The following is a 15,323-nucleotide window of genomic DNA, read 5'->3' as shown; positions in this document are numbered from 1 at the left end:
GTTATTTTCATATACTGTATTTGAAAAATGAAACTACCACAATAATGTCAATCCAGATATTTTAAAAATGTTTCCAAATTAAAAAACAACAAAAATAAAATAGTAAAATGTGATTATATCACACTAAAAAGCTTTTTTTTGTACAGAAAATTAAACAATATATGAAGAAACAACTTAAAGAATGGGAGGAAATAGCTGTAAATTACTTATCTGATAATAAGTCAATATTCTAGGTGACAATAAGATGATCCAGGGGGTAAACATGCAACATGCTTGTCACTAAAGCTTGACAACCTGAGTTTAACCAGTGGGAGACAGGTAAAGAAAGAAAAAGAGAACTGACCCCACAATGCTGCCTTCTGCCCTCCACACATGTGCCATGGCATGCACACTAGTGTGTACTTACACACACATGTGTACACATACACACACACACACCCCAATAATTTTTAATTTAAAAATTCTAAATATAAAAGAAGCACACTCAATGTCAAAATAACTGAGTAATTCAATTTTTGAATAGTCAAAGAGGGACAGAGAGCCTTTGCTGTCCTTGCAGAGGATCTGAGTTCGGTTCCTAGCATCCATATGGATCAGCTCACAGCTGCCTGTAACACCAGCTTCTGGGCATCTGATGTTCTCTTCTAAACTCTTAAAGAACCTATGCTTAATGGCAAACACACCACCAACACAAGCATGAACCCACATGTACATAAGTTAAAATTTTTAATCCCATTTGAAGAATAGGGAGGAGATGGACAGGGGTATAGCTCAGTGGCAGAACATTTGCCTAACATTCATGAGTTGCTGTGTACAATCACCAACATTAAAAAAATAAAATAATAAAAATTGAGCCAAGGACCCAAATAGAAATTCTCAAAAGAAGACATACAAATGGCCAACATATAGATAAAAAGTCCCTGGTATCACTAATCATCATTGATATGCAAATTTAAACTCAAATACACTATTGTTTCACATTTGGGAGAATAGGTATTATCACAAAGGCAAAAGAAGCAATCTGGAAAGTGAGCTGTGAACACAGTTGATGTAAAGGTATATTAGCACACATTGTAAAAGCAGTATTGAAATTCTTTTTGAAACTTAACATAGAATTGTTATGTGGTCTGGCAATCCAGCTACTTGGGAGATATTGAAAGGAACTGAGTGAATATTGAAGAGACATCAGCACTCTCAAGTTAATTGCAGGATTGTTTATGGTCGCTTGAGTGGTCAAGATGGGAATAGTAAATTGAGAGCTGGGTCAAAGGATGCAAAATTTCAATTAGATAGGGAGGATTAGATTAAAATATTGTGGCTACTGCTAGTAATATATCTTATTCTCAAAAAATCTAAAAGTATATATAATATGTTCTCATCACAAAATGATAACTGAGGGAGATTATGTATGTATTAGTTACCTGGATTAGCCAGGCTAATAGATCCATGTTTCAAAACAATGTGCTGTATGTATATGTATATGCTGTATATGGCTTGGCCTGCTGAGAAGCATGTAATGGGCTCTGTTTTCTACCACAGAGATATTTGTGTGTCCATGTTTACTATTGCTCTCTCTCTCTCATATGTGTGTGTGTGTGTGTGTGTGTGTGTGTGTGTGTGTGTGTGTGTGTTGATTTGGCTCATACATGGCTTTTGTTTGCCCACTCTTGTAAAGGACTGTAATTCCCATTTTCACAAAGGCAAACTGCACAGTGGTTTCCTAACTGCAGGTCAGCAGTTACACTCAATGGCTTCTGTCTACAGTTACGCTTTCTTTACATTTAACACTCTGATACACATGGTTTCCTTTTCTGAAATTGTTATTTATGTTTACAAATAAAGGCATAAGCAATTTTACATATACAAATATACATACACATGTATGTATATACATATGTGTATACATATATACATAAAATTTTACCTATTAGGCTGACAACTTGTCTCAGTATGAGCCATACTTATTAACTTAGTTGCCAATTCTGATGATGTGAGTTTAATCCCCAGACCCACGTGTTGGAAGAAGAGAGGCAATTTATGCAAGTTGCCCTCCAACCACCACACATGTTGTGGTATGCACACACAAAATAAATAAATAATGAAAATAAATTTTAAAAGTTAAAGTTATACATTGTGCTTTTAGGCATTTATCACATAAATTGAACCATGTTAAATGTATCTTAGGGACACAACAAAAAGGAAGTTATTTTTTCCAAATGCCCGTGAGCTGCTCTCAAACTCCATCCTTTGCGCTGGCCCGGAGGTATTTACGAACTCATTCGAGCTCCCTCAGATGCAGCACACTGCCTCTGCTATTTTCAGTTTCCTAATTCCCTTCCCAATTGCTCAGTCCACAGCTTGACATCTTTAGAAATGTTCTTTAGGTAAGCTTAGAGTATCTTATGAAAGAGAACAGGGCTTTACAGTTTTCTTTTTCTGGTTTATGTGTGGATTTCTCACACCTACTTTCCAGGTCAATGACAACTACTTCAGGGTTGTGCTCTGAGTACTCACGATGGTCGGTGTTTACCTCATTTGCTTCTTATGAATAATCAGTGATGCATGTTTTCAATAGCAGAGGTATCATACTGACACACACAGAGAAGCGCACGGGTTTACTTTCATGTTCCTTCTTTAGATGCCAGATACTGCTTTTATAGAAATGTCATTCTTCCCCTTTGGATTGTAGGAAAAATTTTCCTTTGTGAGTCATCTGATTTGGCTCATATACAGCTTTTGTTTGACCACTCTTACGAAGGACTCTAAGGTGGAAGCCTTAGAGAGATCAGGGATATAGGGGAAGCCACCAGCCAACCTTACCTCACCAACTCTGCAGCTTCCAAGGAGTTTGACTGCCTGTCTACCCAGGCTTATATGCCTTGCTGTTCTGCCATCTGATTTGCTCTGTGTCTAGCTACATCACTTCTTCTTCCTGGCCAGCTCTGTCACTTCCTATCTATACAGGCCTCCAGAACTCTATGGTTGGGACTGGGATTAAAGGCCTGTGTCACCATACTTGGCTCTGTTTCCTAGTGTGGCCTTGAACACACAGAGATCCTGCCTGCTAAGTGATAGGATTAAGGGCGTGTGCTACTGCTGCCTGACTTCTTTGTTTACTTAAAATGGCTTGCTATTTCCTCTGATCTCCAAGAAAACTTTACTTATTAAAGCACAAATAAAATATCACCACATTTCTGCACAAATAAAGTATCACCACACAGGAGAGCAGAACCAAATTTGTGGTTGAAGAAAGGTTATGAAAACCAGTGATGGTTGGGTTACAATTCGAACAATAGATACTGCTTTTAAGGACAGGGTCAGGGATTCTGGTTGTCATGAGGATAGAATGGCAAAGAAGGAAAGCAGCACATACAATAGCCCTGGAGTAGGAAAGACCATGATGCATTTAGGGCACAGGGCGGTCACTGAAGTTAGAATGCAGTGAGTTTCAGGCCATGCAGTCACCAGAGGAAGATCAGACCACCTTGCCAGGATTTGTACCAATGTAGATGAATGTTTTCATGCAATGGCAAGCATCAGAGTCACTTTAAGTTGGAAAGTTATAAAATCAACTTAGATATCTACCAAATGTGATGCAGATACTTGCTAGAGTGTTCCAACATCTGTGAAAGCATTTTGTAAAGCCAAAAGCATTACCAAAATGTCAAGTGTAAGTAACTATTACAAAAAAAGTTTTAGTTCACAGAGAAAGAGACAGTTATTGAAATAAAGGAGTAGATAGTACATTTTCAAAAAAAAAAATGCCCCAAATGATAGAAAAATGAAAGTAGCTGGTTGCTTCTCGGCTCTTCCGTTCAAACAGTATGTATCTGTTGTCCATATGAACATGTGAGGGAAAATCATGTGTGTTCATATGCCCTTTTCATATTTGTTTGTTATGAATTAAAGGTCACAATTATATATTCACAACCCTTTTTGCACCACGTCATTCAATGTGTCATTCACGTGGTGTTTTGTTTTGTTTTCAAAGACAAGCTGTTCTTGGAGGTCACCAGATCCTTTGTTCTTTAATCTTCTAGGAAACAGTTAACTAATGACTCTACATCTTACCAGAATAAAATTTTCACACATTCTAGAAAATTCTATGTAAAGTGAAGTCACTGTCATTCTCTAGGTTTACCAGCAAAGGTGTCCTTAAAAATAGCTTTACCCTTCTTTCCCCCTCCCAGTTTACCCAGGAGATCTTAACTATTTCCCCTTCCTGGATGCCTCCATGGGTATCCCTCTTAGGCTTCTCCTTTTTACCTAACTTCTCTGGAATTTTGTTCTGGTTATCCTTTGCTTTCTGTATAATAACCACATATTAGTGCGTACATGCCGTACTTGTCTTTCTGAGTCTGGGTTACCTCACTCAAGATGACTTTTTCTAGTTCCATCCATTTGTCTACAAATTTCATGATGCCACTTTTTTTTCCTGCTGAGTAGTACTCCATTGTGTAAATGTATCACATATTCGATGAAGGCTTGCCACTTTGTTGGGTAAAAGCGCTTATAGACATTGACCTTATTCCGAATCTGTTTTGGGGTATCTTGATAATAATTTTTCTCATCCCGGCCATAGCCTTATAGTCTTCCCCATGATTTCCCACCATGCAATGAACATATTCAATGAGGTCCCGAGACAAGGTATTTCCTTTCTTCTCTGGGAGGCTAGCTTCTGCCTCCAACTCATTTACCACAAAGGGCTTCCGCACAAGATCCTTGGGTCTCTCTTTCCTCTGTGTCTACCTCCATGGTCTTTATCTTCCTCTTACGGAGGGGAATCGCTTTGTTGGGATCCATGGCCAACCCCATCTCCGCCAGGTTCTGCCGCACGGATTTGGTGTGGTCCCAGGCATGTCAGATGTGGGAGCACTCGATCCGTGGCGCTGCATTCCGGTTCAGACGCTTTCGATTGACACTGTAACCGGACTTCTGGTCTTTCCCTTGGCCTTGGGCAGTGCACAGATGGCCTCACCAGAAGCTCAAACTCCGGAGCACTCTCAGAGCCGCGTGTTAACCATGAACTGACTTTTTAGAACCCATCCCCTATGATGGGATACCCTGCTCAGCCTTCATGCAGGGGGAGGGGCTAGGCCTTGCCTCAACTTGGTATGCCAGACTTTGTTGACTCCCCAAGGGAGGCCTTACCCCCTCTGGGGAATGGATGGGGAGTAGGATGGAGGAGAGGTGGAGAGGGATGGGAGAAGAGGAAAGAAGGAGAAATGGGGATGGTATGTAAAATGAAAAAGAAATTTTAAATTAAAAAAAAATGTACCTTTAATCTTCTTAAATACAAGTTCCTTCCCTACCTTTTAAGGGAGGTTCTCCTGAAGAAACACGGGTGCTGGCTATCCAACTTCATAATTTACCTTAAGACATCATATATTTATGACATCCTTGGATCAGACTCAATTGGATCCAACAATTACTGAAATTGATATGGGTAGGTATGAATAGATAGAGATGGACTCAGGCTCTGTCTTTCATTTTCAAGTCTTCCTGATAAAGCGAGCTACATGTGAATAGCACTGAGTCTCTGATCTAAGCAGCTGTAGCTCATATAACAACAACAACAAAAAAGTATTTCTGTAAGTAATACATAATAAATCTGAGCGAACTATGTCATCACAGGACATAAAATTCCCAGCAAGATAACATAATGAGGCAGGAGTTCTAAACTCCCTCCCTTGGAATGAGTAACACCTGTAGGGTAAAACAAGCGATAGGAAGTTGAAGTTATGTGAGAGAGATGCAGCTGACAAGCAAAGCAGAAAAACACAGAGGCTTTGGGCTCAGACATAACCCAGTAAGTTCAGCCACTTGGTAGTCCTGATAATTATAGGTGGTTATGAGACTTCTCCATCTGTAAAATAAAGATCATAGATACTTGCCAATGAACTATTAAATTTTACCAAGGAGTGGTTATTGTAAAGCCAATAGTATACTGAGTACCTAATAAATATCACATGCAAAAGAACATGATGCTGTTAGAAGTTTTAAATGGTGAGAGTGTTTGTACAATTAATAAATATTAAGCAATACATAAGTTATTATACTGTACACGGAAACTAAAACTTTAGTTGTACAGGAAAAAAATCTCTTTTTTTAAATTACATTTATTTATTGTATGCATGTGTGTTGGTGTATATGTGGTCAGAAGATAATTTGCAGTAATCTCACATCCTCTAGGCCCTGGGGATTGAACTTGGCAGGCCATTAGACTCCAGTGAAAATACTTTTACCCACAGAGCCATTTTTCCAATCCAATGATAGAAAGCATCTTTTAAGAAATTCTCTAGTAAATTATGAAATGATTGACGTTACTGACTTAGTCAAAGTTTTCTTCTACTGATTGGAATAGTCCACTCTCCTTTGATGCCTACCATCTTTACATATTAACAATCCTTTTCTCCAGTGAATACCTCCTCAGACGTGGAATGGAAAGTGTGTATAAAGAACTGGAACCAGCAAGCTAGCTCAAAGATTAAAGGTGCTTGCTGCCAAACTTGAAGACCTGACACACATTCTTCAGGGAGAGAACCAATACAAATTATCCTATATACACTGTGATGTGCACACACACACACAAATACACACTCACATGCTAAGTAAAAGAATAAATAAAACATAATATTCTTTTAAAAGAATTGCAACACATTGTGGTGCAATTTTATGAAAAATATTCCCATTTTAAAAGTTCTCAATGCTAAAAATAAAATGATATTATTGAGTATATAATTTATATATTGTATGCCAAGGGATAAACAAGCCAGGTATCATGGCACTCAGAACTCAGGAAATTTTTAAGTTTGAGGTCAGCCTGGAAAATAGATACTTTCCACACACCTTGAAAGTCACCTGTATTCATCAACAACTAAAGTCAAACTTACTTGGAGACATTTGTTGATAGCAGCTAACAAACTGTCAATATGGTAGGAAAGTTAAAACCCACATAAGCTAGTTGATGCATAATTAACATATAATGTCCAGCTAATGAATATGCACATTGATAATGCTTCTGTCTTTGCTGGCTGAATTCTTAGTTAAAGGAAAACAATTTTTTACACAGTGCAGGTTTCCAAAGGCAGACATCCAAGCACCATCTGGGACTTCTGGCTTATTGTTCATGGTTAACATAATTACCTAGGTAAGACCAAAAATCTGTACAATATGGTAATGAATTTCCCATAACTGTGTTTTTTTAAATCTTCATGTGTGTAAAAATGAGATTTTTATCCTCAAGTGTGATTTAAGGGTATAAGGTGATTATCCTGAGCTTTATTTTGTGAAGGGTAAGAATCTGAGTCCATCTATAAGGAGTGCACAAAATCTTTGTGATTGTACACAAATGGTCCTTAGCCTAATAGTGGAAACAAAAGGAAAAATAATATCTATCATTTACCCATTTCCAAGTCACTGTAGTCTCTGCTTTGGGAATAATCCTGAGAAGCAGATGTCACCTAAAAGGAAAAGAATCTGAGAATAGGAAATGAAGCTAATGAGTATCCTCTAAACTGTATAACTAATGGATTGTGGGTCTGTGCAGACTCTTGATGGCTATACCTCCCAATCTCCAAGTTTCCCTAGTACAAGCTACTTAGCTCATAGTGAAATAATTACATGTTTTATTTAGAAAAAAATACATCTCACATATTGCTCATGTGTTGCATTACTTTTTTCTGTTTTAATGACAAATTAAAGCATCATTGTATTATAAGGGTTTTTATTCTAGATTATATTTGTGTGAACTGAATGGTTCAGTCACTTCAATCCAACAAATTTCTAGATTGGCCTGTTGAAAATTCCAAATATTCCAAACTCTTGATGTGCAATACCAGATTTGGGGAAAATAGTAAGAGGTAATATTTTATTTACCTGGAGAGAGAGGAAAATTCAAGAGCTACTATGGTGTTTTTTTTTTTTTTTTTTTTTTTTTTTTTTTGTCAATAACTCAAAATTTAATGTCTTGAATTGCACAGCCCAAGCCCACTTTGAGTACCTCTTGCACTGAACTGCACTTCCCAACCACAGAGTTGCCACAACTACATTTTGAGGAACTCCTGAAAGACCACTATCTTGTGTTCATGTTCAAAGACAGGGACAGATGGCAATCTCCTTTCTGCTCCTGTGCCTTGTAATAGTAATAGTTGGTTTTAAATTCAATTTGCTCATTTTCAATTCTGGACAGAGCACTGAAATGTCCATGAATTCTAATGGTTTCCTCCTCTGTGGCATTTGGTACCTGTGAACAAATGTGTCCACAAGTAACAAAAACTATGTGACACAAATATATGTTTTCCATGCAAAAGGAAAACTAAAATTGCTTTCTTCTGTATAATAACCCATCAATTTACTTTCTTTCCATCTTTTTTTTAAATCTGATGTTTGATCTTTAAAGAAAGTTCATATTGAGGAGGTTTCAGGGGTCAATGATGACAGAAATCTTATTCCAAAACTACTCACCTAACTGGGTAGTTGGCAGGAAGTCCCAGTCTTCAATTTGAGATTGAAAACTAATGCCTGCCATTAGTTTTCATTACAAACTCAGGCTTATCTTTTCCTGACACTCTAGTTCTCTTTGTGTCTTTGTACATAGCAGTGGAGATTTATGAAACACAGGTCTATTGGACTCTGCACATTTGTTCGGGAGGCTTGCTTATTGTTTAGATTCCTGTTTCAAAAATCATTCTCACATCTAGGTACCTCTAGTACCTCAGGATTCTATGCAAGATATTATCACTCTAAAATCTTCCACTTATTTGTGTATTTCAGAAACAACTCCTGGTACCAACATAAAGAAAATGTTGATACACAGAACCATGGCATCCTCAAAAGCATATTCAGAATCAGGCCATTCAAAAACATTCTAATTTGTAGTTCAAAGAACCATTCAAACATTGATGTTTCAGCTACTAGTTGTATTTGAACCATGCTCTATTATGTTTGTAAAATTCCTAGAGAATCTTAGAATTCTATTTTCTATAACAATTTTCCTTATCTTAAGGATTCAAAATTGTCTAGGGGAAATTCTCAAGCTTTATAAAGTCAGTTGTGTTTTTATAGTAAACAAATTGTAAACATTAACTTTTCAGGATATCACATGAGGCACCTTCAAGTATGAATAAGTATGAATAGAGAGAAGTTTACTGTCATGGAAGCAAGTTTTTAAGCCAGCACATATTTAACATGAGCTTGTCTCAGATATCAAAGTTACAATTCATAGGAAATATTTATTAAAATAGATTGTGTTCTGGATTGTTTGACATAATAATTACCAGCTAAAGTTTTATTACTAGTTTTAATTAACAAGTTTTAAAAGTCCATTCTGGCCAACAAACTTATTCATTCATACAGTTCCCTTTATGCTTGTACAAACATGCATGTTCTTGCTTATGGATGCAGAAGGAAAGTGATGAGCTGCCAGATTGATAGATAGTTTCAGTAGTCAGGCTTCATCCATAAGACTGGAGAGTTCATGTCATAGAAAGCATGGGACAATAACATGGAGAACAAAAGATAGAGAATGGCAACTGCTCTCCCTGATGGTGGCAATGTCTTGAGTCCCTCTTGTCCTTTGTATTAACCACCTCCAGGTTGACTGATGACTTTGTCACTTATACCATGAACAACACAAGGTTATATGTCTTTGTGAAGAACCTTTATCTAGAAGCAATGTAATACGTCTAGGAAATGAATGCCATATAGTTGGGATTCTCCCAGACAATGGAGAGTCTGTTTACAGGGGCAATTTTACCCCTTTCCAGAAATTCTAAAAGTACCTGAACTATGTTGGAAAAAATACCCTTAACCCAATTTTAATTACAAGAAATTCTGTGCAAATACTCTGTTGTGTTAGACTGAAAATATAGTCTTCTGATTTCATCCTCCCAAAGACATTTTAATATATCACTGTGTATATCTAATATGGCAAAAAGGACTCCCTGGGTATGATTAATTGAAAGTCTTCAAAATGTAAAGATTATAACATTGCTGGGCTCAAAATGTGACTCTCACGTCCTTATCAAAGGGACCTTAGAACATGAAAGGAGAGAAAAAGCAATGTGGAAACAGAGTCAGCAACTAGATTTGCATGGTCTCAGCTGAGGAATGCAGGCCGACACTGGGGTATAGAATAGAAATGCATGCTCTTTTGAGGCCTCTAGAAAGATCAAGCCTTAGTTACTGATGTTAACCTCACAATGTTTATACCAGATTCTGACCTTCAAAATGGTAAGAAAGTTAAATGTGTGCTGTTTTGGGCCACCAAGCTTGTGGTAGTTTGTTACAGCCGCAGTAGAAAACTAATACACTTCTGGTATAAACTGTAGGTATCTTATGAAACCAGATAACTCCTTTGTACCTTTGCTTCACTGGTCCATGGCCTAGAATACTGAGCAATTATTTTTACCCATTAAAGACTCTGTAAACCATGAAGTTACCCTGTATTGAGCTGTGAGTTTAGTCAACAAATAGGTTTACAACAGAGACAATGTGCTCACAGTGCTGTGCTGCCTGCCTGCATGAGAGTGACTGTGATGTGACAAAAATGGCTGACTTCAAATAAGGGATAATGGGAAAACGTCAGGGGCAACTGTTGGGCTAACCCACAGGAGCCACACAATGCTGTGGGAACATATGCAGCTGCACAGGTGGTATTTTTTTATTAAATATTAAAAGAATATAAAACAAATAGTACTTTTAAGATAAAAAAATTTAGAATTAATTTATAATTATGGGATAGCATGAATATTTAATACTTAAATTCAACTGTAAGGGTGAACGAATTCTGCCAGAACATTTTTCAGCTCATTGTAGGAACCATAATTCTCATTAAAGGAATGAATTAAAAGTGTAACTGATTCTTTCTACTTGAGCCAGCCCTGTTAGGTCTGGAATTGTGGTTTTAAAACAGCCACACCACACTTTTGAATCTGATTTGTTTCCGAAGTTTCCCCCCCACCTCCTACTTTTCCTCAGTGCATCATTTAAACTGGGCATGCAGCAACACACACGTTGACAGTTGTCAGTAGTGTCTTCTTGAGGCACCTGGGATGCTGCTGGCTGAATAGGCCACAGGCTCACTCTCAGACAAACACAACTAACAACCAAAAAAAATACCTGTGCTCCCAGCACGTACTGGGTGCTGTCAGTCCAGGGGACTGGGTGCTTGTCTACTCTCTTAGTTCTGTAGACTGTATTTTTACATCACAAGCACATTTTAGTGACTGGTGTAGTACTTGTGGTCCATAAGTTTGCATGGTAGGAATAAGTAAAGGAGTGTCGTGAAACACTTAACCTCTTGCTAGAAGTTGTAAGGATGTATGAAGAAAACCTTTAAAGACAGATTACATTTTCTTTCTTTTTTTTATTTTTATTTTTTTCATTTTTCTTTATTAAGAAAATTTCTACTCACTCCACATGCTATCCACAGACGCCCCCTCCTCCCTTCTCCCACCCCCCAGCCCCCTTTCCCAAGCCATCCCACATCCCGACATCCCCCAAATCGAGGTCTCCCATGGGGAGTCAGCAGAGGCCAGCACATTGAGCCTAGACAAGTCCAAGCCCCTTCCCACTGCACCAAGGCTCTGCAAGGTGTCACACCACAGGCACCGGATTCCAGAAGCCTTCCCATAGACCAGGGACAGATCCTGATCCCCCTGCCTGGGTGCCCCCAAAACAATTTGAGCAAAACAACCGTCTTCCATATTCAGAGGGCCTAGTCCAGTCCCATGGGGGCTCCACAGTCACCAGTCCACAGTTCATGGGCTTCCACTAGTGTGGCCGGTCATCTCTGCACATCCTCCCATCATGATCTTGGCATCCCTCACCTGCAGTATCTCTCCTCTCTCTCATCAATTGGATTCCCAGAGTTCAGCCTGGTGCCTGGCTGTGGATCTCTATATCTGCCTCCATCTGTCACTGGACAAAGGTTCTACGATGACAGCTAGGTTATTTGCTGGGCTGGTCACCAGAGTAGACTGGTCCAGGTACCCTCTGAACCACTGCCAACAGACCAAGGTGGGGTCAACCTTGTGGATTCCTTAGAGGCTCCCCAGCACCCTACCTCTTCCTATTCCCATGATGTCCTCATCTATCATGATATCTTCCTCCCTGCCCTCCCACTCTGTCCCTGTTCCAGCTTGACCCTTGCATTTCCTATGTTCTCATCCCCTACTCCTCACCCTCTGCCACCTTCACTCCCCACCACCCAGCCCACTCATGTAGATCTCTTCCACTTCTCCTTCACAGGATTATCCATGTGTCCCTCCTAGTGTCTTTTCCGGTTAGATAGCCTCTCTGGAGTTGTGGGTTACCTCACTAAAGACAATATTTACTTTTTTTTTAAGATTTATTTATTCATTATGTGTACAGCATGTATGACTGCAGGCCAGAAGAGGGCGCCAGATCTCATTATGGATGGTTGTGAGCCACCATGTGGTTGCTGGGAATTGAACTCAGGACCTCTGGAAGAGCAGTCAGTGCTCTTAACCTCTGAGCCATCTCTCCAGCACCTCAAGATGATATTTTCTAGATCCAACCATTTGCCTGCAAATTTCATGATATCATTGTTTTTTACTGCTGAGTAGTACTCCATTTTGTGTATGTGCCATATTTTCTTTATCTATGCTTCAGTTGAGGGTCATCTAAGTTGTTTCCAGGTTCTTGCTATTACAAATAATGCTGCTATGAACATAGTAAAAGGCTACCCAGACAAGGGTGACTGACTATAGCTGAACTCCAAGATGGTGCCTTGCAATTTATCCACAGCCTCTAACTACACCACATCCTGTCTGCTCCTCATCTATCTTAGAATTCTGAGAGGTAAGGAGAACATTTACTTACACTTGCTTCTACAGACGGAATTTTGAGCTCTCATGAATGTTCAAAAAAGTACCACCTCTGTCTAGTAATCTATGCAGTTTCTAGGCTTGTCCTGGAATCGTGGGTATGAGGCTTCAGAATCCTCACACCATGCGTCCTCAGATGTGTCCCAGAAATCTGAACCAAACCTTCTCCTTGTTTGGGGACCACACTGAAAGAACAGCACCTGGTGCCCTGCTACGCCCTGGGGAGCTCAGATTCTGACAATTGCCATCTGGAGCCAGCTACCTAATTGCACCCTCTTCCTGATTTCATAATTGGTACACCCACATTTTGGAGAACAATGTCACCAGAGCCATAGTTGAGGACTATGGAAAACCTGAGAAAAGGAAGTGCAAAACTTCCATCAAACTAATGTTTCAGAACACCTCACAGTGCCATTTTGTTCAGTAACTTGTTTGAAAAATATTTTTTCAGTTGTTTAATATGCTATACAAAACTCTGAAAAGAAATCTCTAATTATTAGGGATTTTTTAAAAACTTCATTGTTCGTTTCCAGTGGCAAGTGCTGTGATGACTAGGAACCCCCAGAAAGTCCTACTTTGTTCTGCAAATGAATGCCAAGTCACAGCAATCAGGAATTTTTAGGATCTTGAATGTACATAGACATTTTCCTTGTCTCTTAGCAAGTTTTACACCCTATTGTGTGACATGTAAATTATAGACTGAACCACTTCCTGTGGCACTGGCTTCTTGCCTGATTCTCTAACTTTCTCTTGTGCTTTTCCTTCCTTTTTTTCTTGAGGAAATATATACCATCATTGTCAGATAGCTTGGCAGAAAAGAAACATTATTAGTGATCACAACTGCTGTTTAGCACTGTCATAATGATACTAAGTGTCTCATCAAGTGTGAAATGTGGGAGAGGGAAAGAAACCACTTTGATGTGTATTTAAATTTTAAATAAATTACAAAGGGCAAGCTCTAGCCAGCCAAACCCTGAAAAGAAAGAAAGAAACACCACCATCATGAAGACACTGCCTCTGGCCTTTGAACAGTACTCAGAAACCACCAAGTTCATCATATTAAGAGCTGTTTCAGTCATTATTCCACATTTCTCTGCCTGTTGATCAAGCTCTTCCCCTAGACCTCTGAAATCCTTCTGGTCTCTTATGAGTTAAATCTCCCTTTGTTAATACTATTTAAGGTATTCTTTGAAATGTTCTTATATGTATACACATACAACATATCTTGATCGCATCTACTCTGGCCCATCCTTTAGTCATCCTGTTGTATGGAACACCATGTATCAAGCAGAGTTGGGGTTTCATCCTTAGGCCTTTGAGAATAAGTAGTCCTTGCTGCCCTTGCCATCATTCTGTGTGAACTTCAACAACAAGGATCCCTAAATGTCATGACACAATCAGCAGGAGCTTTGAGCTGAATGCGTGTGTTCTAAAATCAATGTTGGAATCTAATCACCATTATGATAACATCAGAGAATGGGGCCATTTGGAGTTGATTAGAGCATTTTTTATGAAACTACCTTATAAAAGAGGATGCAGAGCAGGGCGTGGAGATGTACACCTGCAACTTCAACACTTAGGAGGCTGAAGCAGAAATAGTGTAAGTTCAAGGTTACCTCTCATACCCTATAAGATCAAAAAATAAAAAGTACCAACTATCAAGAAAGAAATAGACTCACACAAGACACAGAATCTGACAGTGTCTTTGCTTTGGAGGTAAATGTCTACAACAATTAGACATAAATGCTGTTCTTTGTAGAACTGTGAAATTCTGAGATAGCAACCCAAATCAAGTGAGGCAAGGGTATGTTTTGAAAGGATGGGTAGGCCAAGTAAAGGAGTCAAGTTTAATAGTTTAGACTCTTCTAAACAGAGAGGTGTGGGCCCAGACATAATCAAAGAATCATCTTCATCATGGATCATGACTTTGAAGAAAGGTCCTGGAATGTCACTGTACCAACTGGCAATGTGGGACTCCCCTCCCTATCCCCAACTACAACCACTAAGATTGAGTTGGCAGGTAGAACTACAATTACCTAAAGATGTTGATGCTATGATCCACAAACTATGGATGTGTTACCTTCAATGGTCAGAGAGATTCTGCAGATGTGATAAGGTGAAAAACTTTTGAGATGTGTTCACTCTGGGTTTTCCAGATGGCTTGATTAATCTCATGAGTCGTTAAAGGTGGAGAGGAAAGCAGGAGGGTATGCCAGCCAGACAGTATGAAAGAAGTATATGACTCACCATTGCTAGTTATGAAGGCGGCAGGAGAAGGCTGAAGATAAGAAATGCAGCAAATCCTAGAAGCAGGGAATGGCCCCAGGTTTGAAGCTAGCAAGAATATGAGGGCCTCATCTCTACAATCATAAGGACCCATGTTCTGCCAATAATCTGGGTGACCAGAAAATGACTTCTCTAGAGTCTTCAGAAAGAAGAGGAGTTTGCTGATAACTTAAACTTAGCCTCTTA

At 39.0% G+C, this 15,323-nt stretch overlaps 1 pseudogene; it reads right to left on the bottom strand.

Moving 5' to 3' along the window:
* Positions 1 to 3,606: 3,606 nt before the first annotated feature.
* Positions 3,607 to 15,231, bottom strand: LOC118573050 (annotated as a pseudogene).
* Positions 15,232 to 15,323: the final 92 nt, after the last annotated feature.

Source organism: Onychomys torridus, chromosome 23 (genome assembly GCF_903995425.1).
Source record: "Onychomys torridus chromosome 23, mOncTor1.1, whole genome shotgun sequence".
NCBI classification, from domain to species: Eukaryota; Metazoa; Chordata; class Mammalia; order Rodentia; family Cricetidae; genus Onychomys; species Onychomys torridus.
This window is presented reverse-complemented; position numbering and strand designations above follow the sequence as displayed.